This window comes from Scomber japonicus, chromosome 1 (assembly GCF_027409825.1).
Source record: "Scomber japonicus isolate fScoJap1 chromosome 1, fScoJap1.pri, whole genome shotgun sequence".
Lineage (NCBI taxonomy): Eukaryota > Metazoa > Chordata > Actinopteri > Scombriformes > Scombridae > Scomber > Scomber japonicus.
In genome coordinates this window covers 16,254,789-16,280,082 of record NC_070578.1, presented here as the reverse complement: position 1 = coordinate 16,280,082, position 25,294 = coordinate 16,254,789, and the positions used below count along the sequence as shown (strand labels likewise).

The 25,294-nt window shown below is 38.8% G+C and overlaps 1 protein-coding gene across 1 annotated transcript in view; it reads left to right on the top strand.

The window, feature by feature from the left end:
• Nucleotides 1–25,294, top strand: part of lpin1a (lipin 1a) — a 77,582-nt gene that overhangs the window by 8,829 nt on the left and 43,459 nt on the right. The window lies entirely within an intron of this gene.

Genomic DNA, 25,294 nt, shown 5'->3' with positions numbered 1-25,294 from the left:
CTTCCCAATCATCAATCACAGTCAGGCAATCTAAACTGAAAACTGAAACTGTCTGAAAAGTTGTGACATTGAGAGGTCTGGAACAATTTAGGCCTCCAGTTATTCAATTTTTCCCCTTCCTTTGACTGCATGTTGATGGTTAAGAATATTAGCAAAACCTCATATATTGTTTTTTGTCTCAGAGAAAAAGTGGAGTCTGTCAATAAGCTGGTAGGAGGAGCTAGGAACTTTTGGGGCCTCAAAACCCTCAGCAGTGGAGCTGCTATTTGAAATGCTCCCAATACACTTACTGAAATCTTATAAAATAATTAAAATAAGGAATTCTGCCATCTCAGACTATATGCTGCCGGGTGGTGATTTAAAACAGGCAAGGTGTTGAGAATTTGAAAGACAGAGTGTTTCTGATGATAAACTAGCTTCAGTTGTGATTCTAAAAGACATATGTGCATACATTAATCAGCAACAGTTATATGTAGCAAAAGAACGGGTTATTGTAGACTTTTTGTAGGTTAAGTGATATAAATCCCTGCAAGAAGCTTTTAATATAGCCAGGTCAGGTGCAACGTGTATGATCAACATCAAAAATCAAAAAATGTGCCACAAATGTTTGTTGTAGAAAACTCTCACTCTAGGATCTTAAGGCCAACATAAGACTGACATTAATCCTGTGTGAAAAAAACAGCCACTTTATTCATGTGATGAGGCTGATCCATTAACTGGACCTGATGTAGAGGATTCCAACTAAAGTAGAAACTGGCTTAACTTTTGCAGAAAAACACATCACACCTTGCTGTCACACTTATCAACATTTTTATTCCAGCATTATTCATTATTCACCTTTGTACTATGTTTATCCTGTTTACAGTTTTGGTTGAATCTGTATACATCTGTAGACATTGTGCGTATGTAGTTGTTCACTTGTTATTTCTATATTTCTGTATCTATTTCCTTGCATGTGTAAAAATACTTGGCCAATAAAGCTGATTCTGATTTGAACTCTGATACTCCTCACTGAAGTTGTACACTGATATTTTATATATGCAGGTTGTTGTTTTGCATATTACATAACATAGATGCCTAGATTTAGAAAAGACAAGTCTATAACTTTTAAGTAATACTCGAGTCTCTTTGCTTTTTTCTCAAGCATCTGAATTTACACTTCATGAACTCCCAGCACGCTGACTGGGTCTCACTGAGAGAAAAATGTAGGTTGACCCGAGAACTTTGTGTGTGTGTGTGTGTGTGCATGTGTGTGTATAATTGATATAGAGTGCCACACATGGGAAGATTTGTGGTAGGGAAGCAAAGGAACAGTTGAGGAAGTGTGTGTATGATTACGTGTGTGTGTGTGTGTGTGTGTGTGTGTGTGTGTAATAGAAGCAGGGGAGTTAATTCTGAAACAGGCTGTCTGTTCCGAAAGCAGAGCATGTGTGCGTGTTGGTGCCTATGTGTGTGCGGCGGCCATGCGCTCTAGTTTCTGAGAGTACAGGGCGGAGGGAGCGAAGCGGAGCGGGGCGTAATTAGGCCATGATTTGAACTCTCTTAGTTCCTCCCTGAGAGGGGGCACAGGGTCATGCCAACTATTATAAATCGAGCTGGGTTTTATATGTGTTCAGGTGTGCCTGTGTGGGTGTGATATTGTGTGAATTTGTGTGCCTGTGTTTGTGTGTGCGAGGTATAAGAGGGATAGGGGAGGCAGCTTTTGATTGGTTTAAAGTATACTGTTAAATATAACTTCATAAGGGCAGCCTATCTGTCTTAATGGGCTATGGTACATGACATTTTTGTGACATTTTGGTCTTACAACTGTTGTGTCATGTCACACCACTCTCTTTCTCCTCACTTACTTTGTACTGACTGCTGTACATCAAATAAAAAAAATAAAAAAAAGCTGAAGCAGCACACATTCTGTACCATCTCACAGCATATGTGTGTTGATAACAAATAATTCTTTCTGATTATGGAGATTATGGGAGTTTATTTTGTGGCATCTACAGTTCAAAGGGAAGGGTGAAAGTAGATGAACAACATATGATGCAATATTGACCTTTAGTTTGATAATGGTGTATGGCAGTGGTACAGTATGTGCTAACAGAAAGAGCAGTGGCAGTAATGAGACTGAAAAGGTGGGGCAAAAAAACAAAACATAATATGGGCAAAAAAAACATAACATAATATGTGTGTCTCTGTATTAGCTACTAATATCAATTCTATGAATATATCAATTATTTTACAGTTGCTCTGTTTTGGTCTCCACCATCTCTTTGGGGAAATATCTGGCTTATTAGATGCTAAATGCTCAAATATTTTCATAAATCGCTAGCTTCGTCTGCTGTTTGGTGCTAGACAGGTAGTGTACACTGGGTTCATCAGAGCTGCTGCAACCAATGAGAGTGAACCATACAAGTAAAACTGAAGGTTGCAAAACCAAAACAATGAACCAAAAGACACTAAAATGTTCCATAGAGCTTAGGACTCTGAGCACTAATCACTCAGTTTAACTTTTCTGCCACTGTATAATATTTAAACAATACTCCTGTAGGGATTAGTGAATAATGTAATTTCACTGTAATATTTCAAAATATTTTTCCTACAGCAACTGATTATATTTATGATGAGATTGATAATAAAAAATAAACACACATTAAATACAGTAGTGATAAAGCAAGACAAGATATGCCAGTTAAAGCTATAATATGTAGCTAGTCTACATTATCATTATTCTACATTAAAATTTCTAAAAACAACTAGACCTACTTACATTATCCCAAATGTTTCAAACAATTTTCAAACCTAGAAAAATTCATAATTTAAATCAAGGTCTATTTCATTTCATCACCCGTGAGTGGCATCATATGCCCTCTGACGGCGTTGTGGATGTCCACCACAATGGCATCTATCAAAGAGTATATGCTTATACAATAATACATTGGCACTGTTGTTGTCCATCAGAAACTCTGTCATAAATGGACTTTATTAATTTTTAAGCTCCTAAATTTATGATGAAATGTATGATTTAACCAGAGAAAAAAGTCAAAAAGCTGAGCAAAAGTTACACAATGTATTTATGTGGGGAAAAAAGAAATCCCTGTAGTTTTTTCCTTATTTCTTTGGCTAACATGCTGTGGTGCTTTTTTGTCCAGTTACTTCGACTTTTAGATAGTTTAACCATTTTCATAGTGTAAAGTGCCAGTCTTCGGTTTATGGTTACTTGCAGTCTAACATACAGTAGATTATTGGTCCCAGTGCCGTTGGCTGATTGGATGAGGCCTTCAACCAAGTTAAATCTTCACTCCTTGGCTCTCATAATTAGTTGGCATGAAGATAAAACTGACACCATTCTATAAATTACATTTTTTTGTCTCCAACTTGCTGATAGCCCATTTAGGGGCCACTGATCAATTAAAGTCCTTTTGTAACCTCCCCTGCACCAACACACACAAACACAGTCATCCCATTAATGAGCGGACGGCTAATTAAGACTCAAAAAAGCGGGGGAGTCACTTCTTTTTTGATTGATAGCACCCACCGTCTTCTCTTCCTGCTATTTTGCATTTTAATGTTCATTAATAAACTTTTATTGTTTTGTTAATTATAATACCACCCTCCCCCGTTGAGATAATAACTGAACAGAGAGATTTATTCAGAAAGATTTTCTGCTACATGAAAGAAAGACGACGGACAAATAGAAAGACGGGAAACAAAAGAGACAAAAAATAAATGAACTAAGAGGAAGTGGCAAGAAATGGAGGGGAATGTATGGTAAACAAGTTAAACAATACAAAAGCCTTCACGTTTAGTGTTTAATTAAGTTTTTAGTAGCATTGTCTTTGAATCAGCAAGTGTTTGGGGTGGCTGATTGAAATCTACACACACTCATGAAATGTTTGACCTCTGGAAATGAAGATTATAATGGCTACATGTGTGTGCAGCCATTTAAAGCATAAAACCACCAAACTTTTCAAAAACATTCTATTAACTTTCTCTCAATTTTCTTTTTTATTTAACAGCAGTCTGTAATTAGATCTTATGTATAATGTATAATGTTGCTGTGTGTGTGTGTGTGTGTGTGTGTGTGTGTGTGTCTTTAGAGGAAAAACAACAAAACCACGCTTCAAAGTATGATTGGTTTGTTCAGTGTTTTCATGCATAAGTACATCTGCTTGTGTAGGCGTGTTTTTTTCTGCATGTATGTGTGTGGGCGTGTGTGCACTCATTTAAATGTGCGTGTCTGCATAGGTGCTTCAGCCCTAGAGGTGCTAGGCCAGGGACGCGCATGATGGATCGTGGAGGCCAGTTGATAGTGCCATTACTCACTGACACACACACACACACACACATACAGTACACACCTGCCTGACACCTGTCCCCCATGGGGGTCTGCCTGCCCCTGAGGCCATTGCCCTGGAGACAAGCAAAGCCCAAAATTATTCTGCATGCCAGCAAATACACGTAAAGTTTGCAAAAAGGAAAGAACTTCAAAACGTTATAGGACATTTCCAAACACTGTCTTTTTGTCTTTCTCACGATCTCTTTTGTTATAGCTGTCTATACTGTACCCTTTTCTCCTTCACTCCTATACTCTCCTTTGTCTCAACTATGCATCTTACTGGGTATGTACTCTATTTCTGTCTGAACTGTTAAAGTGTCAGCTGCAAATCTTGCAAATTTAGATAAAATTTAGGTAGCTAGTTGATTTCTTGTTAAAAACACTTACTTAGCTCCAAGTTATATTTGGCTCCAAAAAATATTTTTAAAAAAACATGTAAGGTGTCTTTGGTAGTTTCCCCAATAATACGTTTAAGTTTGACTTTACTGTCAAAACAATGAGCTGAAAGACACCAAAATGCTCCACCATGATTTGAATGCATTTAGACATATTAGAACCTACAGTACATGCTGTGTGTGTCTACTGTGTTAATATGTGCTTGTGTCTCATGCCTAAAGCATCTTACTAACTGCAGTGTTAAATGAATAAAATAATAGTTCTTCTTTTGTGTCAACTAGTATTTTAGGAGGAAATAAAAAGTCAACAGAATAAATACAAACAAACAAATTGAGGTTCAGTGGTTAATTGGCATTAAATGGGGCAATTAATTGGAATCGAGTGCAGTGAGAAAACACTCATATCTCACTTTATCTTGATTAGCAGGAACAATTTGCTTTGTGAAATGTATGAGTGTGACTGAGTGAATGTGTACTTTCAGAGGGCGAGTAATGATAAGGTAATGATAAAAACAACATTACTGGGTCATGTGTATATGACCCAGTGAGTCATTATTTATAGATATCAAATTTAAAGAATTTAAGAAATTCTCTAAATACTGAAAGAGCAACACAAATGCATCAGTTGAATAAAAATGTGAAATTGACAGGAGGCTTAAAAGAAACTTTTGACATGTAATCATCCATGAATTGTTAAACCTGCACTGTTACCATTTGTAAGAGCTCCATTATTACTGTAATAAAATATTCTAAATACTTTTCTCTGGCCTTCTGTTTAGATATTGAACTACTGCACACACTAAAAGCAGATATTAACAACTTATATAATTATGACTAACTTTCTGTTTTGGTTGTAAATGTGTGCGGAGGCCTATTCATCTGCCTCATCGAAGATAATGGATTTGATTTCCACTTCAGTTTTTGTGGCATTTCAAAAGTCATGTCAAGTCAGGTCTTTTTATATAGTCCTTAATTGTTCAAGTAAAAACCAATCTATAGTCAAAGTAAGGTATCACAAACTACTAACCACACTTAAAAATGCATACAGACACACAGATTGTGCTGTATCTGATCTGACACAGCCCTAATAAATATATGAGGATGATGGGCTGATTTTGCCGTTTTGACTGACGCAGTCAATTAAAGAGATTTTCTTAAATTACAAAATTACTTGGACACTTTCATGTAAAGGTTTATAATTCCATAAAATCACATTTAAAGTTTGGAAACCAGAGGACAAGTTATTAATGTAGAACACTGACAGAACTAGATGTTTACTGTAACACAAGGCTCATGGGGAGATTAAAACAGACACACAGATTTACACAGAAAATAGCAGATAGACAGACAGACGGACAGACAGACAGAAAGGCAGAACAGACAGGTAGCTAATGTTATATATAAGAACTCCCAGGGACTTGCTACAGCACACGGCAGAGCACCTGGGGACACAGCAGCCATATGTTTAAGCTTTGTCTCGTCCTACAAAACTCAGTCTGCCCTTCACGTGATTTGTCAAAGGGCTGCACACAGTGACAGGTACAGGGTACAGGAGGACCCGAGATACTGAGACACACAGCAACTAAAGGAGAGAGGTGAATGGAGGGAGAACAGCCAGGCAAGGGAGGGCAGGGGGGTGGGTGGTGGGGGGTTCGGGGGGGATGAGAAGGAGGGTGCGGAAAAATACAGTACAGTACAGTAGGGGCTCAAGACGTACAGGAAACAGAAGGAAAGAGAGACTGGCCTGAGTTGTGTTGGGCAATAAAACTGGTTAAAAAGTGTGTCTTGGGGGTATATGAAGTCATTTAGGGGAAAAGGCAGTACCGAAGGAAAGGATGGAGAAAAGGAAACAAGGGGTGAAAGAAATAATACAACCAGGCACAAGGCAGCTGGAGCAGAGAGAATTTAGAGATGAAATGGGGGGTGGCGCTGGCGAGGGGGGGGGGGGGGGGGGGGGGGTTTAGGTTAAGAAGCAAGGTGCCTCCAGGCTTCTTTCCCTCTTTTTCTCCCAACTCTGCTCCATCTCTCGCTCTACTCGCTCCTCTCTTGTCCCGTCTTTCAGGCCCCCCTTACATCCCACGCACCTCATCACCCACTACCCCTCCTACCCCTCTCTCTATGTCCTTCTGTGCAGGGGGTTGAGGCGCTGAACAGATTATGGCGTAATTAAGGCGGTAAAGCAGCACATTATCCACCTGGTGGCTTATCCGGGGTGGCTAGCTCCGTGGCTAGGCTAATCAGCCTATGTGTGTGTAGGCAAATGTGTGTGCTTCTATACGTAGTGTGTGTCCAAATTGACTTCTGCAATTACACACTCACACGTGTATGCTTGTGTGTGTTTCTGTGTGTGCGTGTGTACAGCCAGCAGCACTGGGGCCCATCTCACCTGATTAAGGCCTCTTATAGGGATGTGTTAAAAGCATTAGGTGAGGACAGGAATGTAATTCGTCATGTTTAAAGGCTGGAAATTGAATCAGGGATTAAGAGGCGGCCAAATGAGCACACAAACATGTACTCAGCTAACTGTAGGGAAATTATATCACCCCTTCTCTGTCTCTCTAGTTTGCCACGTCCTGCCTTCATCGGTCTGTCTCCATTTCTCTTTGTCTTTGTTTAATTTTTCTTCCTCTTTTTCTCCTTCTGCCTCCTCCAACCACTTTCTATTTCCTAGATGTTTCTGAGGTTACATGAAACTCAAAGCAGGGAGACCACATATCTCACTCTCAGTCTCTCTCCTCTCTCTCTCTTTCTCTTTCTCTTCACCATCCTCTAAGTGCTTAAATTGAAAATAATTGTGCAGACAGACCCCAGAATGCAATCAAAGAGCACGACAGTGTACTTGGAAGAGAAACTGGTATTATTAGGTTGTGGAGAGTACTAAGTGTATAGTGAAATGCCTCAGAGAGTCATTTTATACCTTCAGACTTTATTAAAGCTAATAGGTTTACATATACCTCCCCGAGGCTGGTCAATTCATTAGTTGTAACCGTTAGGAAGTATTATGCACACAACAAAGTTAGGAGCGTTCACACAGAGGAAGAGGGGAAAAGAGTAACAGTGTGAGTCTGTATTCATGTACTCTTGAGAAAATGCAACAAAACAGATGAAAAACAAATGATTATAATAATGCTCCTCCGATCATTCTTACGAACGCTAAAACATGAAATTAAGCTAGCATTTCTAAAAGAAAAAGTCATAATAATGTTGACAAAGAAAGTTCTGAATAAAAAAGGAATAAAAAACTAATCAAAATGGCTCACTTAATTCCAAAGAATTTATTATGAATATACTGTAGTGAAAATAATTATGAAAAAATATGCACAATTTAATTAATTAGCAGGAAAACGGTTTAATGTCTAGTGTATTATTATATCTAGTTTCTCTTAATATTTGTATTAGTCTTGAAAAACTCTCTTTAGCTTTAAAAAAAGACAAAAAAACTTTTTCATTATTATTATATTATAAAAACTTTTTTATTATTTTTCAAATAATAATAATAATAATGATAATGATAATGATAATGAGCTAACCTGACAGAAAGTTATTTGAGTGTACCATAAATTAACATTTATTGTAGCATTACAAATAAATATAGGCCTAAATATATATAGAGTTTTTTCTGAGAAGAGGACAAAACCATGTTAATCCTGTTTCACGTCATTTGACAAAAGTCCACATGTAACGATAATTGCCTGTGAACAACCTCGTAGTCTTCCTAAAGCAGCGTTGAACACGGAATCCAATCAGGGAACTTGAAAGAAAAAAAAGAAAGCGGACTCGCAACATTGTCTTTGTCAAGGGCGCTGTCTTTATTTTCATACACTGCTGAGTGGGACATGCAAAACAGTAAAACGGTGAGCGCTGAAGAGCCAGTAGTGAGTGTGTGTGTGTGTGTGCATGCATGTGCGAGACACCTTGATGGGGTATGAAGGTGATGATGGTCAAGTCAAAGCCTGTTTGAACTGCAAACTGAAAATTTTAAATATAACATATTTATGTTGTCAAGTGAATGAATTAATACAAATATAAAAAAATCTTTTTAGATGAATAACAGAAACACCTTTTTGACCCTTCCTTTCAACATGTCTGTTTAGGGAAAGAATTTTGTAGATAAGGATTAAGAGCAAAATATTTATGTCTCTTTAAAAGATCTGGTTGTGTATGTGTTTTTAGGGTGTTTTTATTTAAATTTATTTTAAACAATATGACTCAAAAATGTTTAAAATGTGAGGAGCCTTGAGGGCTGGGGTGTCCCTCAGCATCTTCCCTGCTGTAGTGTCCTTGGGCAAAACACTGGGATCTCACTGGTTCCCATGGGTGCCATTTCATACTTAACCTTTTTCTCTGACCTCCCTGGAGGGAGCAAATGAAAGAAGTTACTCTACAAGGCTGAAAGATTAAAATGCAAAAAAATCCTTATACCTGTTTATAAGTATATGTTGGTTCAGTGAACACATGAGTAAAAGCAGCTGTGTGTGTTATGATCACATTAAGTATAACTGTAAAGAAATATTGGTAAGTCTGAATTGGTCCTCTACAATGATTTGATGAATGCCCCTGCTAACACAGTATTTAAAATATGTTTAATTATACAATTTAAGAGAAGATGTCAAGGGAAATAAGTTGCCTTTTCCACCTCAGCACGCTTATGTTTGAAAACCTAACCTACGTCCTAACTAAACAGCACAAAAAATGCATCTCAGAAAAGGTAAATTAATAGAAAACATCAATACAGAAAGGCTGAGTCATTGTCAAGGGCACCTTTTTATACTGTGTGCAGGGTAGGACATATGTGATCGTGCATCTGAAGCTACTCCTAAATTATGACTGTACTGTCGGAAATAAGACAGCATATGGTCCAAAAGTGTTTTGCCATTTTTAATCAGTGACTAAATAATTAAAACACAACATATCTAACAGCTTTAATTTCTGCATATATATATTTTGTTCAAACTAAATGTTGAGGAATTAAAAAAAAAAATCTGTTTGTTTGAGATTGAAACTAGCATTTGAATCACAATCTGTGCATGAATTACCAGCCTGACATTTAATCATCTGATTTGAATGAGATTCACTGAGGACTACATATTGCATGTCAGCTAAAGAAATAAAATAAAAAAGATGTACTTGTTTAGAATGCACTTGTATATTTACAGTGATTAGCATAATTTATTTTCCCCTAATATGCATATTTAAGTAAGTAATAAAAATGTGACTCTGACTGAAAATGTGTTTATATTGTATATACTGCTTATCTTCTCTCTACAAGTTTTGTTTTTAATATCTTATCATTTGTCATTTGGCTCTATCATGGCTCAATATGCGGGTCGTTGTCTAGATCGCAGCGCTGTGCATGTTATTTGGTCACATCTGTATTTCTATTTTTAGACTGGAATCCCTGTCAGATGAATGTCATTGCCCCAACACAATACTAAACAAAGGCAGATCTTACCCAGAAATGTCTTCATTTTCACAATGAGGAAGTGGTACTTATTCTGATGAAGAGACTATTTGTCCTGAAAACACTGTACTTTTTCAAAATTCAATGAAGGAAAATATTTTTTAAGAGGGAGCATTCTGCAGCGTTGCGAGTCCTTTTGAAGCAGAAATGTTCGACAAGAATGATGTGCGTGTGTTTTGTACACTGATTACACACTCATGAAATTATCAAACTGTTTTATTTACACTGTATGCATAATCATAAAGATGGAACAGCTTGTGATATGCTATTTGTTGTGTAATTGCTCTTGAAAAATGAAATCATGATTGTCATGAAATCAAATGCCTTTAGTGACTCCGCAGGAAAAAGAATTAAATCACTTTAGTCATCATTATTTTTTGATCTTGGAGCAATTTTTTGCTGCTTTATTTTTTCTATAACTGCAGTATAATAACGACGTAATTACATGTAACAAAATGTTACACAGCTTCTTGCAACCACCAGGCCAATTATTCACCTGACCTTGACTGAATTCAATAATCACACTGTAAGACGTGGTGATACTGAAAGACAAACACACCACCTGTCCTGGATATTTTTTTCATACAATGAGCCATCTTTTACATTTTATTGCTGTCTAATTACTCCATAAATACTAAGAGGAGGAAATAGTGATTAACATAATGGAAATGACATCATGACGATTTCAATAAAACAAGTCATTCCAATTATTTGAAAAATATCAACATGGCCTGAAATAAAATCGATAAGCAACTATTAATTTTTTTTTACCAATAAATCCGGTATGTTTGTGCATGCAGGTGTAATTCTTAATGTGGTGGCCTCTTTTGTGTTCAGCTTGCTCCATTTACCTGCACTTGCTTAAAATAAGTTTGGAAGCGAAACAACAATATCTTTCAGAACTAATTGAACCCACAGGAGCTTCCAAACCAAGCATTTGGATGAATTTGTGAATTATGTGAGAGGTTGCAGTCATCAGAGGGAAAATGTCATCCTGGCCCTGCCTGTCTCCGTGATCTAGTGTGTTCTTTTTTGTTTATAACTTCACTTTTATGCGTGGTTGTTCTGTAGCTATTCTGGTGCTGAATGTGCTGGATGACTCTGTCTGCCAGCTCAAAGACAAAGAAGGACGGTCATTAGATTATTCTGTAACATCAGGTACTGTACACCTCTGTTTCTCTCTCTCTCTCTCCCCACTTCTCTTCGTCTCTCTCCAATACACACACACACACACACACACACACACACACACACACACACACACACACACACACACACACACAGATTTATTCTACGCTAAGGTCTGCATGCCATCAAAGCACATTGTGATTACCTGGTATAGAGCACCATCTACAGGTCATAAAAGGCACCTTGGCTGCTGCTCAAATCTCTGTCTCCTATTTGCTGGTTTCAAAAGAGACACACACATTTTTAGATTCAGCAACATGCACAAGGGGAGGTACACAATGAATGATGATGATAACTGAATGGAATTTAATGCATTAATAAAGGCCATCTTCTGAAGTATTATACTCAATTAAAACAATACTGTTTTATATTGACTAGATGTGGAAAGTTGGTCTGATACAAAAATAAAACATCTATTATAAACCTATAATATCTATAACATTAATATATGCTTTACAATTATAGAATGAAGTCATTGATATGTTGCTGTTACATTCACGTGTCACAACAGGGACATATGAGCTGGAGAAAGAAAACCTATCTGCAGGTTTCCCCCTTATAATTAGCCAAAGGTCCAAATTAGATCTATCAAAGATGACACTTTGAAAAGTTTCCTCTGAGTGTTTTTTTTAAATAAAAGTTTAAATGAAATCATCATTGTATCATTTAAAATTTGGCATGCACTGAAGTACAAGTGAACATGGATTTTATATTGTGTGTGTGAGCGTGAACGTGTGTGTGTTTGTGTGTGTTCTGCACGTATGGGTTACATATATGTACCTGAGTGAATGCAACCATTGGCCTAAGTGCAACTGCTTTAGCTTTTGTCTTCTATTTTGCGAGCTCCTACAATAGCCTGTTATATTTGTTAAAGTGATGAATGAGTTTGCCCCATTCCATTCTTCATTTTGTGTGTGCGTGAGTGTGTGTGTATGTGTCCAGTTTTCTCAAAGTCATTGTTTCCCTAGAGAGAGGTCAGTGTGGTGGTCAAAGCTTTCTGCTGGCATGCTCACCTCCCACCACTGACCAGAGACAGAGGGAAGTGAGGAGACGTATTCACTTATACCTGTAACATAGGGAAACTAAAATAACTCTGATCTCTCATTGTCTCTTTCATATAGAATTGCAATGTTGGATAAACAAAGTGAGAGTTAAGTAAGGTAAAATGTATTACTTTTGCATTTTTTTGTTGTCTGTAAATGTGTAAAATTCTAATTTTTATATTTCTGTGAATAGCATACTTCTGCAAAAAAGGACGAATATTCACACCAGACCCGCCAGTTGGGTCATGGGCTCACTTCCCACACGCGCGCACACACACACACACACACACACAAACCACCCAATATTAAACGGTCTGTCATGGGGGTTGAGAGTGCCGCTTCTCTCCCCTGTTCGCTCACTGCCCCTAGAACAATTTCAATTTTAATAGCTTTTACTATGTATCTGAAGCACTGGAGACACAAAGAGAAAGGGCAACACACACACACACACACACACACACACACACACACACACACACACACACACACACACACACACACACACACACACGTAGTGAAGTAGTCCCCCTTGTTGAAAATAGAGCCATCAAAAATGAAGGCCGGCCCAGCACAGCCAACGGACAGACAGACAGATCCCGGGAGCATCTTGTAATTATCCCTGTGGACGAGTTGCCTCTAGCTGGGCTCAGCTATCCACCCCAACCCCCCCTTCTATCATCCTCCATCCTGCCGCTAACCCCTCCGCTGTTAATTTCATCCCAGGGATTAGCCCCTGCTTGCTTGTCTATCTTGTAATATTTCTGGGGGGTGAAATAGTGAAATATCGCCTTCTTCTACTTATAATAGGACTTACTGAGCTCGGCCGGGGTATGCTTGTGCCTCCCTCCCTCCCTCCTTCCCTACTGCTATTCAGAGATGGAGAAAGAGGGTTAAAAAGGGAGATGAGGAGGGAGAGAAAGAACACCCCAGGAAGTGCTGTTTCTGCGACACAAGCTCTACCGGGAAATGACCGCAGAGAAGAAGTGAAGGTGAAAGTGAAAGCGGTGCGTGGCGGCACAGCGCTCTGGTAGTACCTGCAGGGCAATGCAAGCTGTTTTCTTTATGCATAAAAGAGAATAAGGTAGGGAGGGAGGGGAGACATAAGTGCCACACACCACATATCCTCAACCTAGTCTTTTGTTTAACTATCTGTCTGATATTCAGCCTACCTGTCTGTATATGACAGGCCTTGTTGTCTATCTGAAATTTGTCTACAAATATATTCCAGAACATTTTCAGCAAAGCAAGTTCAAAATTCATGGTATTAGTGAATCATTACAGGTTACTGAATATTTACAGTAAGTAGAAACACTTGGAGACACTCAAGATAAATTATTATATTGTTTCTAATAAGTCAAATTGTACAGTAAATATTCAAAAAGGAACACATCTTTCTCAGGTGTGGGAAGGTCTTTTTCTTTTCTTTATGTATTTCTTTTGTTTTACTTTCCCACTTTTTTTTGGAACAAAAGGAACAAAAGCCTGACGGAAAAACTGTTTTTTTTCCAATAATCCATGGATGATTTAGATTGAGATGATAGAAAGGCCAATTTACCGACACCTAGCAACTCACTTACATCACGGATGTCACTATTTGAACTATAAATTCTCCTCTTTGTTTGGGTTTAGGACTTCATTGGGGAAAATATTCAGCTGACCATTAGTGGTATGTTTAAACCTGGCTCATCTGGATGTCCAGGCAAAGAGATCCAGAGTAAATTAGCAGGTGCAGTCTGAACATTTGGATGGAGGACAGGATGATATCTATACTGAAAGCAATGACTGTAATGTAATAAGTTCCCCTGTGATACTGATTTTGATTGAAAATGATCAAAGTCTAATGAATAGATTGAACAGTCAGACATGAACAGTTAAAAAGTCAAAATCAGCTTATGTGTCTGTGTGTATATTTTTGGTCCTTTGTGTGTGTGTGTGTGTGTGTGTTTGTCCACATATATGTGTATGTGAGTGTGTGTCTGTTCATACATTTATGTTAACTTTCTACCTGTGTGTGTGTGTGTGTCTAAGTGTGTATGCATGCATGTTTGTCTGTTCAGACACTAAATGACCTATAGCCCTCTGTCTCTCACACACTCCTCTCCATCACTCCAGTCTCTCATTACAGCTGCAGAACCCCAGCCTGTCACGTAATTAAAGGCAAAGTTATAAATGACCAGCAGGCCAAAAGCCATATTTCACAGGTGGCTGCATATTTATTTATAATTTTTCACCTTTAAATGTGTTTCTTATGCAAATGAGAACCAGGACACTTTTCAATTAACTTTGGGGGCCAGTCCCTCTAAGTACCGCAGAAGCTTGTTATTGAAAATAGAATATTTTTGTTATCAGCCATAAATTATTCCTGTATGTCAAAGAAATTTTAAGATGTAATGTATGGGCTTGTGTTTGGTGCTACCAGAGGTGGCTGGTGTATTTCCCCTCCCTTAAGGACTTAAGGACTCAATTGCTTTTCTGGAAAGACCACTCTTTTCATTCTCTAACATGTATGATCCAACCCCTTCCTTTTCATTTTTCTTCAGGACTCTCACTCCTACTGCCTCTTCTCTCTCTTGCTCTCTCTCTCGCTCTCACACACACACACTCATGCAAAGGCACATTAACACACAGCCACACATGCACTTAGACTGCAGGGCAGTTTAATGGTATATTATATGAGCAACTGGCAGGCAGGAAGGCAGGTAGGTAGGTAGGTATGGTTCTTTTATGGTGACAGACTGAGAGTGTCCCCCTCTGCCTCATTTTCTCCTTAATTGACCCGCTGAGGGAAAGCACTGGAGCGACTCCGCTATACTATCACCTCAGGGAGCAGGACAGAGAGGAGGAGATTCAACAGAACCAACTCTCTACTAGCAGCGTGACAAATGCAGAAAGTTAAGTAGTTGAGGTATAAAAAGGAAAACAGTGAAGAGAGCTAAAGAAAGCAACAGAGTGATTGTGAAGCAGGGAAAGAACATGTGTTCCTCCTGCCCTCCTGTCTCATCAGTAGCCCCTCACAGTGTGACATGTGTAGGATATGCTTTGAGGTATGCGTGTGCATTCACAAGTGTGTTACGATTGTTACGATGTGTGTACATCACGCATTAAGGTGTGTGTGCAGCTGTGCCCTCTCCCTGGTGCGTAAAAAACGTCCATTAATTGAATTCCCCCTAATTTCCCGTCAGCCTCGCCTTGCAGAGCGAGACGCCTGCCTGCCAGCCGCGCAACGCCACACTTCAGGTATGGTGGATAATGGAGGATGACATTTCTGTCCCACCATGCCTCGGGGCAGCATGTGATACATGGCTTCCTCTATGAAGGTTAAACTCAGCTAACCTGCCTTTGGCGTTTCATTACCCACTTGTTAAATACTCTTTTGGTAATAAAATGATTAAAAATTTTATTGCTTCTCTCAAATGAGGCCTCTTTTCAAAGGGATTTAATGACTTTGGAGATGGATATATGTGTGTGTGTGTGTGTGTGTATTTGTGCACGGATGGGTCTGTGCAGTTTGCATGTGCATGTGCATGCATGCATACTTGTGTGTCTGTGTGTCCAGATAAGTGCACCTCCAGTTAGGCACAGCCAGTGTGTAAAAATCTAATGATAGTGATATGCTTTACAGCGAAACCACCATTATTCTCAGCCAAACGACCTGGGCCGTCATTATGTGTAAAGTAACAATACCTTTTCTCTCTGCCGGGGCACATTCAAATAGACATGTTTAACATACAGCTCAGTTTGTGTCTTGAAGCGAAGTGAAGTATTTATACCAAAATGAATGGGCCTGACTATTTTTACATCACAAGTTAAGCACCGTGGCTATAGCAACGGGACATAAAATATTATATTCAACCCATTAACAGGAACTACAAGCCTTGCCTAGGCCAATATGGCTCCACGGCGACTTAGCAAATTATTATACCCAGTGCCATTTTGGCTTTAAAATTAGCAGTAAAGCTAAACTTGAGGCACTGATATCAAAAACCTAATAAAGCAGTTTCCTGAGGTCTGAGTTGGGAAACAAAAGAGTGATAGAAACTTATTTTCAAGGCACGCCCAACATTTGGGAAAACATGCTTACAGCTAAATATATGGTATGTTTCATTTGATTGAGTTAAAGGATGGTCTACCAAATTACTGCTCAGGCACAGTAACGATTCATAGAGCCTTAGAGAAAAGATACATGGAGGAAAGATACATGGATGGTTAATATTTATCTGTGCTAATTTATCTATTCGTACTAAGACATTTATTCATATTTATCTTTAAAAACCTGTAAAGGTAATGAAACAGAAAGTTTGCAACCTCTTAATGTGACATCTCTGTGCTACATATTATACTACATAAAAACAAAACATCTGTTTGCCCTTTGAGAGTTGTACAATTTTGAAAAGCCTGAGGCAAAATGATACAGTTTTTGTTCAGGGATTTCCCAGATTAGCCTGCCTCCCTGTTGGGTCTTTGGGTCCCAGTCAGTTTTGTTGGGACTCATTGTTGTACTGCTGCTGCCCTCACAGAACCCCTGCACAAACATACACACCACACATACACACACACAGTTAATAAATGGTTGGGTCCCCCTCCCTCGGGCCAGAGAAGTTGTGCTGGCCGGTTCATCTGATATATCATGGCAGCCCGCTCAGCTCTGCTCCACTGGACCCTGTCCAACACCTGTTCTCCCATCAGGGGATGCTGTGTTGGCGTGGCATGGCTATGCCACTGTACAGATTGGCACTGCCCAGTTGGGGAAGCAGAAAGGATGAAGTATGAGATTCCCTGTGACAAAATGTAAGCTGTAATTAGGAGGGAGGACTGCAGTGGAAATTACTTATTATAAATATCTCTGCATTTTATGATTTTTGTATCACTGTATAATAGAAATCTTAAGAGCTGTAACTTTCAATAAATTAATAAAGTAATTATTATTATTATTTTAGCAGTATATACTATCCCATTTGGTGGTGGCCTTGATTTAGATGTGGACTTCAAATTTAGCGACCTGTTCTTCTCATATGTTGAAATATTAAATTATACATTTTATTTCAAGATTTTGTATCCGAAATCATATTTCGGACCCTAACCCTAACCCTTTGTTGTCATTTGCTTGCTCAGTGTTCTCATTTAAGAGCAAGTTAGGATACTGAGTGTAATGTTTAAAGGACCGGTGTGTAAGGAGTATAATATTTGCAGATATGGAATATTATAGTATGTTTTACTAAGTGTATAATCACCTGAATATGTGTATAGTGTTTTCGTTACCTTAAAACAAGCCCTTTATAGCTACAATAGGGAGCGGGCCCTCTTCCACGGAGGCCGCCATGTTGCATTGCCCTGTTTCTACAGGGACCCAGAATGAACAAAGCAAACACTGGCTCTATTGAGGGCCTGAGAGGGCCTTTCACTATCATAGGTTCTCCTACACACTGGAAAGGGGAGGGGGAGGTGAAAAGGGAGCTGAGGGGAGGTATTCAGTTGGTTTGCAATCTGCAACATCACCACTAGATGCCACTCTATCCTATACAAAGTCAGGTGAATAAAGCAAGTCTTTTTTATTTGAGATTATTTATTTATATAAGCAGGACGTTTTTTTAGTTTTAGTTTTAAAATTCACAAAGACTATCAGTACCCTGTGCAGATAATAGGTCTGTTGCCAAACCTCTCCTTAAGAAAGAGTCATTTTGTGGGATTGTGACCTGAGACCAAAGTAAATCTCATGAGATGGCTATACAGATCCAAAATATTACTTTTATACCATGTAAAAATGGGTACCTCAGATGTCGAATAAATCAGTGATCAGTGACATGTAATTGTATTATTCTCACTCTAATTTGGTCTTGGTGAGACTAAAATTAGTATGGCAAAAAAAAAAAAAAAAAAAAATCATGGGACATATACAATATATGTCAACACACAGTCTCTCCAACATCCACATCCAACACCCTGTTCTAAATAGAGTCAACAATGATGTAAGACGAAGACAAAACTACTCATCATTCATACATTTCTACCAGCATGACATGGATACCTTGTGTTTTAGTACTATAAGGCCACTATGTACTCACCTGTCTGCCTGTTGGTCTGTTGATGCCACAGCATCATCTAGCACACTTGGGGTTGGGTTGTGGCTGGGGGGCGGGGGATGTAGCTCTTGTCCTATCAGCATGACAGATTGCCAGGGGCGGTGCTGAAGAAGGAATAAACTTTTCTGCCACTCTAGGCGGGTTCTCTCCACAGGGGGTCTGCTGTACTCGTCACACACGTATTCATAATTCTTCAGAAGAGTCGTATGATGGACACGTTTCTTCATTCTTCAGGTTTATTCTCCCAGTAGAATCAGGTTACCTTACCTGGGCTGGGATAAAAACAATGACAACAACAAAAAAAAACAGTGGTTATCACATATGTCAATGGAGAACTATTAATTGTGTTATCAGCAAAAAACATTATTGAAAGAAACTTTCCCAATTTTGGTATGCATAATATAGTGTATGTATTACTTTTTTAATTGAGTGATATACACAACAAACTTTGAAGACAGCAAAAGTTCAGTTCAGTAACTATATTTGTGTTTGCCAGTTCAAATCAGAACCCAGTGCCTGGGCTGATATAGCATCAACATGTAAAGTGGGATTAGACTACAAATAAGGTAACAATCCAATACTAAACAAAACAGATCGATGATAACTTAAAACTATGCAGCTGGATTACTGAAATACAGTTGACATGACATTTTACTGTGATAATTAGGTTTCCCTCTCCTCTCCTCTGTTTAGACGTTTTAAATCCATATTTTGTCCAGCAGAGGGCGACAGATGTCTATAAATGAAGATGATTGGATGAAGATGGGTGGATGAGGTGTCAGACTTTGATTACAGAGAACAGTTAACAGTTGTAAAGTTTACATTTTAAGTTTCATTACTTTTGTTAACAGTACTTCTCCTCATCTGAACTGATGGCCTCCTATATTTGCAGGCAATGTAAAGCCCTTTTTAAAGTATTTTGTTTTTTCGACTAGGCCTATAGTCTAACATTTACTTGACTCAGGTCATAGAAAAGATTTAAGCTACTTAAGTTTATTACTTAAGAGTATATTTTCTATCTTGGATGTGCAGAAATATTTATTCTGATGAATACAAATAATATAGTCATAAAATGGCAAAACTCAATTCGCTGTCTTGCCAGTATTCCATTTGTTTGACTGATATCTACTTTACTGGAAGGAAGTTATTTGAAATCCTTTGTTGTGCACTTTATTTGTCGTCCTGTCGAGTCTGATACACTCACATTTAATATAAGCCATTTAGGCTATTTTTCACAGTTTTGATGATGGCTAACGTTACCTGGTGGGTCCTTTAACCTGGTTTGTATGGTTTTCTTCTTTACAGCTGTTGCTCTAAAGCCTATTTTCACCATAAAATTGCGACAACGATGTGGCATTACTTCCAATGCAACATTACCCTGAAGAAGACGTGACAACGCTGTGGTTAATATCTGGTTAGGTTGTTGGAAAGGCCATTTGTTTGAGTTAAAATAATCACTTGAAACGAGGGTAGGGTAAAGTTACTACTTCCTTTCTAATCTCGCGAGAGTTTTGCACAATCTAGGGTTACCATCAGTTACCATCTAGACACAATTCGATTTAAGTGGTAAAGGGATTCGGCCGCCTCTCGGACCGTACCATTGTGACGGTGGAAGACGGGGGTAGGGTCCTCATCTCCTCAACTCCTCTTCTCCTCGAGGAGGACGAAATCAGATCAGAGGTGATGACAAACGCCGCAGAGATGGTGACAGCATGCAGGAGCAGCGAGCAGCGTCTTAATGAACAATAGTTACTGAGCTTCTCCCACTGCATTGTAGAGGTAAGTCCTTTTAAAGAAGAAGTTTGACTCTGCAGGTGGAGCACATTATATTACGTACACCTCTGGTTTTATGTTGATGAAATGCAGACCTTCACTGTCTACTCTGTTGCTGCTGATGCTGTTAGGAAATAAAAACAGAAATTTACTCCTCAACTGTAGCTGTGAAGTTTGGCTGTATTGCTTCAACCGGGGCATATTTATCAATTTCTCACACTTAGTTTGTTCATGTTTATTTTTCTGTTAACCTATTTTAATCTCTCTCTCTCTCTCTCTTTTTCTTCATATGGCCTGAAAACGTAACAAACCTTGTTGTAATTATGCAAGGAAACACCCATGTGTGACTTGTCCAGTAGCAAAACGTAATTCCCTATGTCTTACTGGTCTGTTATATTGTAATAGAAATAGCCCACTTTTCAGCCCTTTTTTTTAACAGGGCTTAATGTTGCTTCATGAACATATTGTTTTGGATCTAGTGTTTATAGTTGTTAAATGTAGTGTTTTGTATTGAAAACTGGAAAAAAGAACCACACACAGAGGCAAAGACAGTGCCATGTGTTTATTTGCATGTACAGTGTGCATAGTATGCACACAGTTGTATTCATGTGCTGACCTCTGATGTTGTGAAAACATTTGATGCTGAGTTGTGCATGTGAACGTTTCACATCTCCTGTGGCTGATCTCAGGTTGTTATACATATTAAATCTTGTTGAAAAATGACATTAACACTGCTGACAGTAACTCATGATGAGAGGGGTCTTTGAACGTGTTTAGTAAAGCAGCTGAAATGTTTAAAACTATACTAAGCTACAGTTGCAGCCTGATTTGTGTGCTTGTAGACAACACAAGTTCCCAGGAGTTATGCAAGATAGAGAGAGCAAAACAGCTCAAGGACATGGAGTATAGCAAACCAATAAGCTGAGCAGATATACAATATTCAAAGGGTTAAAGCTTTGTGGTTGCTTGCAGCTATTTGTCTACATTAATTTTAGCAGATAACACACTATTTGTAGCAGCAGACAGTCAGTATATCTGTACGTATCAGTAGTTTGCATGTATTGTCCTGCTGTAGCTCACAGCTGATTGATATCATGGTGAAGAATGCAATGTGTATATAAGGACAAATGTTTGTAATTTATTTGGAAGTGTATACTGTATGCAGGGAATTCTGTGTTTTGGCAGAGCTGACTGGTTAGCTGAGTAAGTAGCCAGTTAAATGTGTGTATAGCTGAATGTCTTTCTTAAGGGTTGACTGAGCAGTTGGCCAGTTGGCTGGCTGGCCATCGATCCAGTGTCTGTGGGCAAACTGTGAATGAGAGCATTTGCTTTGGGTCACACAGGTCAGTGATGAGCATCTGAGGGTCCTGAGTGTGTGTGCAACTCCCTTTGCATATGTGTTTGGATGTGGGTCAGTGCTCACAGAGCATCTGCAAAGCTGGAAGTTTTTCTCTTTTAAATGTGTTCAAGGCTGAAAGAAGTGCTATACTGACCAGCTGACACTGCTCGACATTCGACATTCCTCTGCCTTATCTCTCTCGCACACACACGTGCTCTCGTAACCCCCCCCCCCCACACACACACACACACACACACACGCACACACACATGCATACACACACAAACACAAACACACACACATACCCCATACACATTACCTCTCCAAAATAGTTTGTATTTGTACACATTGTCAGGCATATGTGTATTCATGCATTCATTTAACTTTGCATGTCTGCATTTGTGTTTGAGTGTGTAATATGATCTGCTTTTGACAGTGCAAGGGTGGAGGTTGTTGACCGCACCCCTGCTTGTCAGAGTGAAAAGAGAGAAAGAATAGCTTGGATGCTGCGTGTGTTGGTGTGTGCGGCTGGTATGTGGGTCTGGCTAAAAGAAAAGGAGCCTGGGGTTCTTATCTGACCTCTCCCGGGATGACCTTTCACCCCCCAAGACAAGGCCTTTGTGTCCACTGAGCTCGAGCCCATGGGAGAGCGTGTGTGGAGGTGTGGGGGTGTTTGCTCCCACGTATGTTTGTGTGCATGTGTATTAGAAGTATAGGCCACATCAAAGTCTTGCTTAAACATTGTTGTCTGGACTCACCTTTGACCTTGCGGTCATGACACATCCCTCAAACTATTACATTCACGTCCTCAAAGCAAAAAGCATCTGGGTTTGGTAGCAAAGACATCATGAATCAGAGACATGGTGTGCAAGGAAATTAAACAGAGCTTACTTTGTATAAATTGCCTTTAAACCCCTTTGTAACATTCCAAAAGATGTTAACACATATTTTAGTAATCTCTAATTCACTCATTTACATGAATGATTATGGATGTCTTTCTTGGTGTGATTGTTAGGGTAAATGCACCAAATTAAATACATTAATTAAGTTGTAAAAATCATATTAAAAGGGTTGAAATGCGTAGTAGAAAAGCTGTGGCATAGTAGTATAATCTGTGGATCGTACAGGACTCAGAGTTTAAAGGGATCAAAAAAGCAGATTTGTATGTGTGAGGTTGTGTGTTTGAGTGTGGTGGTGGGAAGGGGATCTAAGGGGTCATAAAACACCACAATAGTGTCTCTCTCCCCAGGGTGAAAGAGAGACAGAAAGAGAAGAAGAGGAGGGGAAGGGGGGATGAAAGGATCTCCCACTTCCATGTCAGGGAGAGAGGAAGGAGGGGGAGATGGGAGGAGAAAAGACCAACAAAGCTTCCTTGAAAGTTTTACTTTTCTACTTATTTCTGTCATCTCTGCTACAGTGCATGTCTTCTCTATGTGCTACCAATCTCCTTTTATTAGTGATGCATTCCATTCTAGTTGTAGATATTCCTTAATAATAAATTAAGGGAACATACGGCTAAAAGGTAAAGATGGAGATAGTGGAGATAGACATTTTGAGTGAACAATACAAATCACAGCACTAAGATGTCTTTGTGTGTTTCGGTACTACCCTTAAAGCACAGTGGTCAACAGTATAATAAAACAATGAATGCATATGCATCTTCTGTATCTTGTATCAATACCCTCACACCCAGTCTTTGATGGTACACAATTTTTCACCAAATAAACATTTATACAAGACTGAAAAATTAATTTTTTTATACAAAAAAAAATGTATACAAGACTGTGACAGAGAGCTCAAAAGAAATGTAATATATCCGATGCCTTCCTCTTGTAACTGTGCAGAAACTTACTTTGTTGTTTAGGATGGAAGGTTGAATACGTAGTCTCCCTTCTTTCATCTCCTCTCCTTTTTTCCCTACCTATCTCCTCTTTTTTCTGGTTGTAAAGATCAGTCTGCTCTTTGGCACAAGGTGTGATTACTTCCTCTCAGTGCCGGCTGTGTTATGACAGGGCTTTTTGTCTTCCACCCCTCTGTCTCTCTACAAAGTGGTGTAAGGCATTAAAAGTCTGCATTGTTTTTTTACATATGAAAGTGTGGAAGCAGAAGGTGTGTGTGTGTGTGTGTGTGTGTGTGTGTGTGTGTGTGTGTGTGTGTGTGTGTGTGTGTGTGTGTGTGTGTTTGTGTTTGTGTGTGTGTGTGTATGTGTGTGTGTGTGTGTGAGAGAGAGAGAGAGAGAGAGAGAGAGAGAGAGAGAGAGAGAGAGAGAGTTTCTTTTTGTTTGTGTGTGTTCAACATGAATTTCAGAAAGAGAATGCAAAGTGGAGACCATGCTTTTTTTTTTGTTGTTGTCCAAATTAAGCAAAAAAAATCCACAGATGTTATTATCAAAAGTCAGATGTAATTATGGTGGTTACCACATTGAACCACATCTTATCATCTTGTCTTTCATTAAAAGTTTGATTCCTGGTTTATAAACAGACTCACTCGGATGGGAAGCTATAGCCCTGCTAGCATGTCTCCTTATGACACAAGCATCTTAAAGTCTGTAATCTGACAGGCTGGTCTTTTCATTTAGCTGACCTGTAAGTTGCTAACTGGTCAATGAGTGTTACTAGGTCTGTCAGTCAGTCATCTGTGTGTGTGTGTGTGTGTGTGTGTGTGTGTGTGTGTGTGTGTGTGTGTGTGTGTGTGTGTGTGTTAGACTACAGATGGGCAGTCAAAGGTTTAGAGAAGGGGGATTAAGTTGTGCTTACAATCCAACCTTATTTCCCTTTGCACTGACCCAGATTGTTTGTCATACAAAACATCCTTGGGTCTAACAGAAATCCTCTAATGCCAATACCTCTAATTAATTTCAATGTTTATTAAATATTCAGTAATAACATTTTGTCTTGCACAGGAAAAAACATAATGTACAAACATTTGTACAAATCTGAATGATATGCCTCATGGACAAACTAATGATGCAGCACTCTTTCAGGACAATAATTAAAGTCCCCTGTCACTCACATTGCTTTTATTCCTACAATTGCAATTGAAAGTGGTAATTATATATATATATATATATATATGTATATGTATATATATATACATGTGGAAAACAGATTAGACATACATTACTGTTTCACTTTTTATGCCCTTTAATGTAATCAATAAACAGTTTAAAATAAATTGGTGCATTTGCATTTGTAGTAATAACTTTAACAGCTACATAAACAGTGTTCAGTCCACAGCAAGCCAGAGAGAGAGAAAGCGAGAGAGAAAGTAGAAAAACAGAGGGAATAGTGTCTAGGTCAGGGTGCCCTGACTTTGTCAGTGCAGCTGATTTTATGGCATGCCACTGTTTATGTGTGTGTGGCCGGACTGTGTATGTGTTTTTTTAGTGTGAGTAGAGTGTGTCTCTGGATTTCACTCTTCATCTGTGCATGAGTGTGCATGTGTCCATGTGCCTGTATGTGTGTGCTTTTGGCCCAACAATATGAACCAGTGCATTTATTTTCATTCTCAGAAGGATTTAACAGATATAAACAGCAGACAGTTTTTCATTGAATACATCATCTTTTTTAGTGTTTTGTTTTTTCTTCTATCATTACCTGCTTTGCTTCATATTAATGGTCAGATATTGCTGGGATAGGTTCCGTTTGTGCTTGTTGCTTCAAAACTAAAATCAACATTAGCTTAA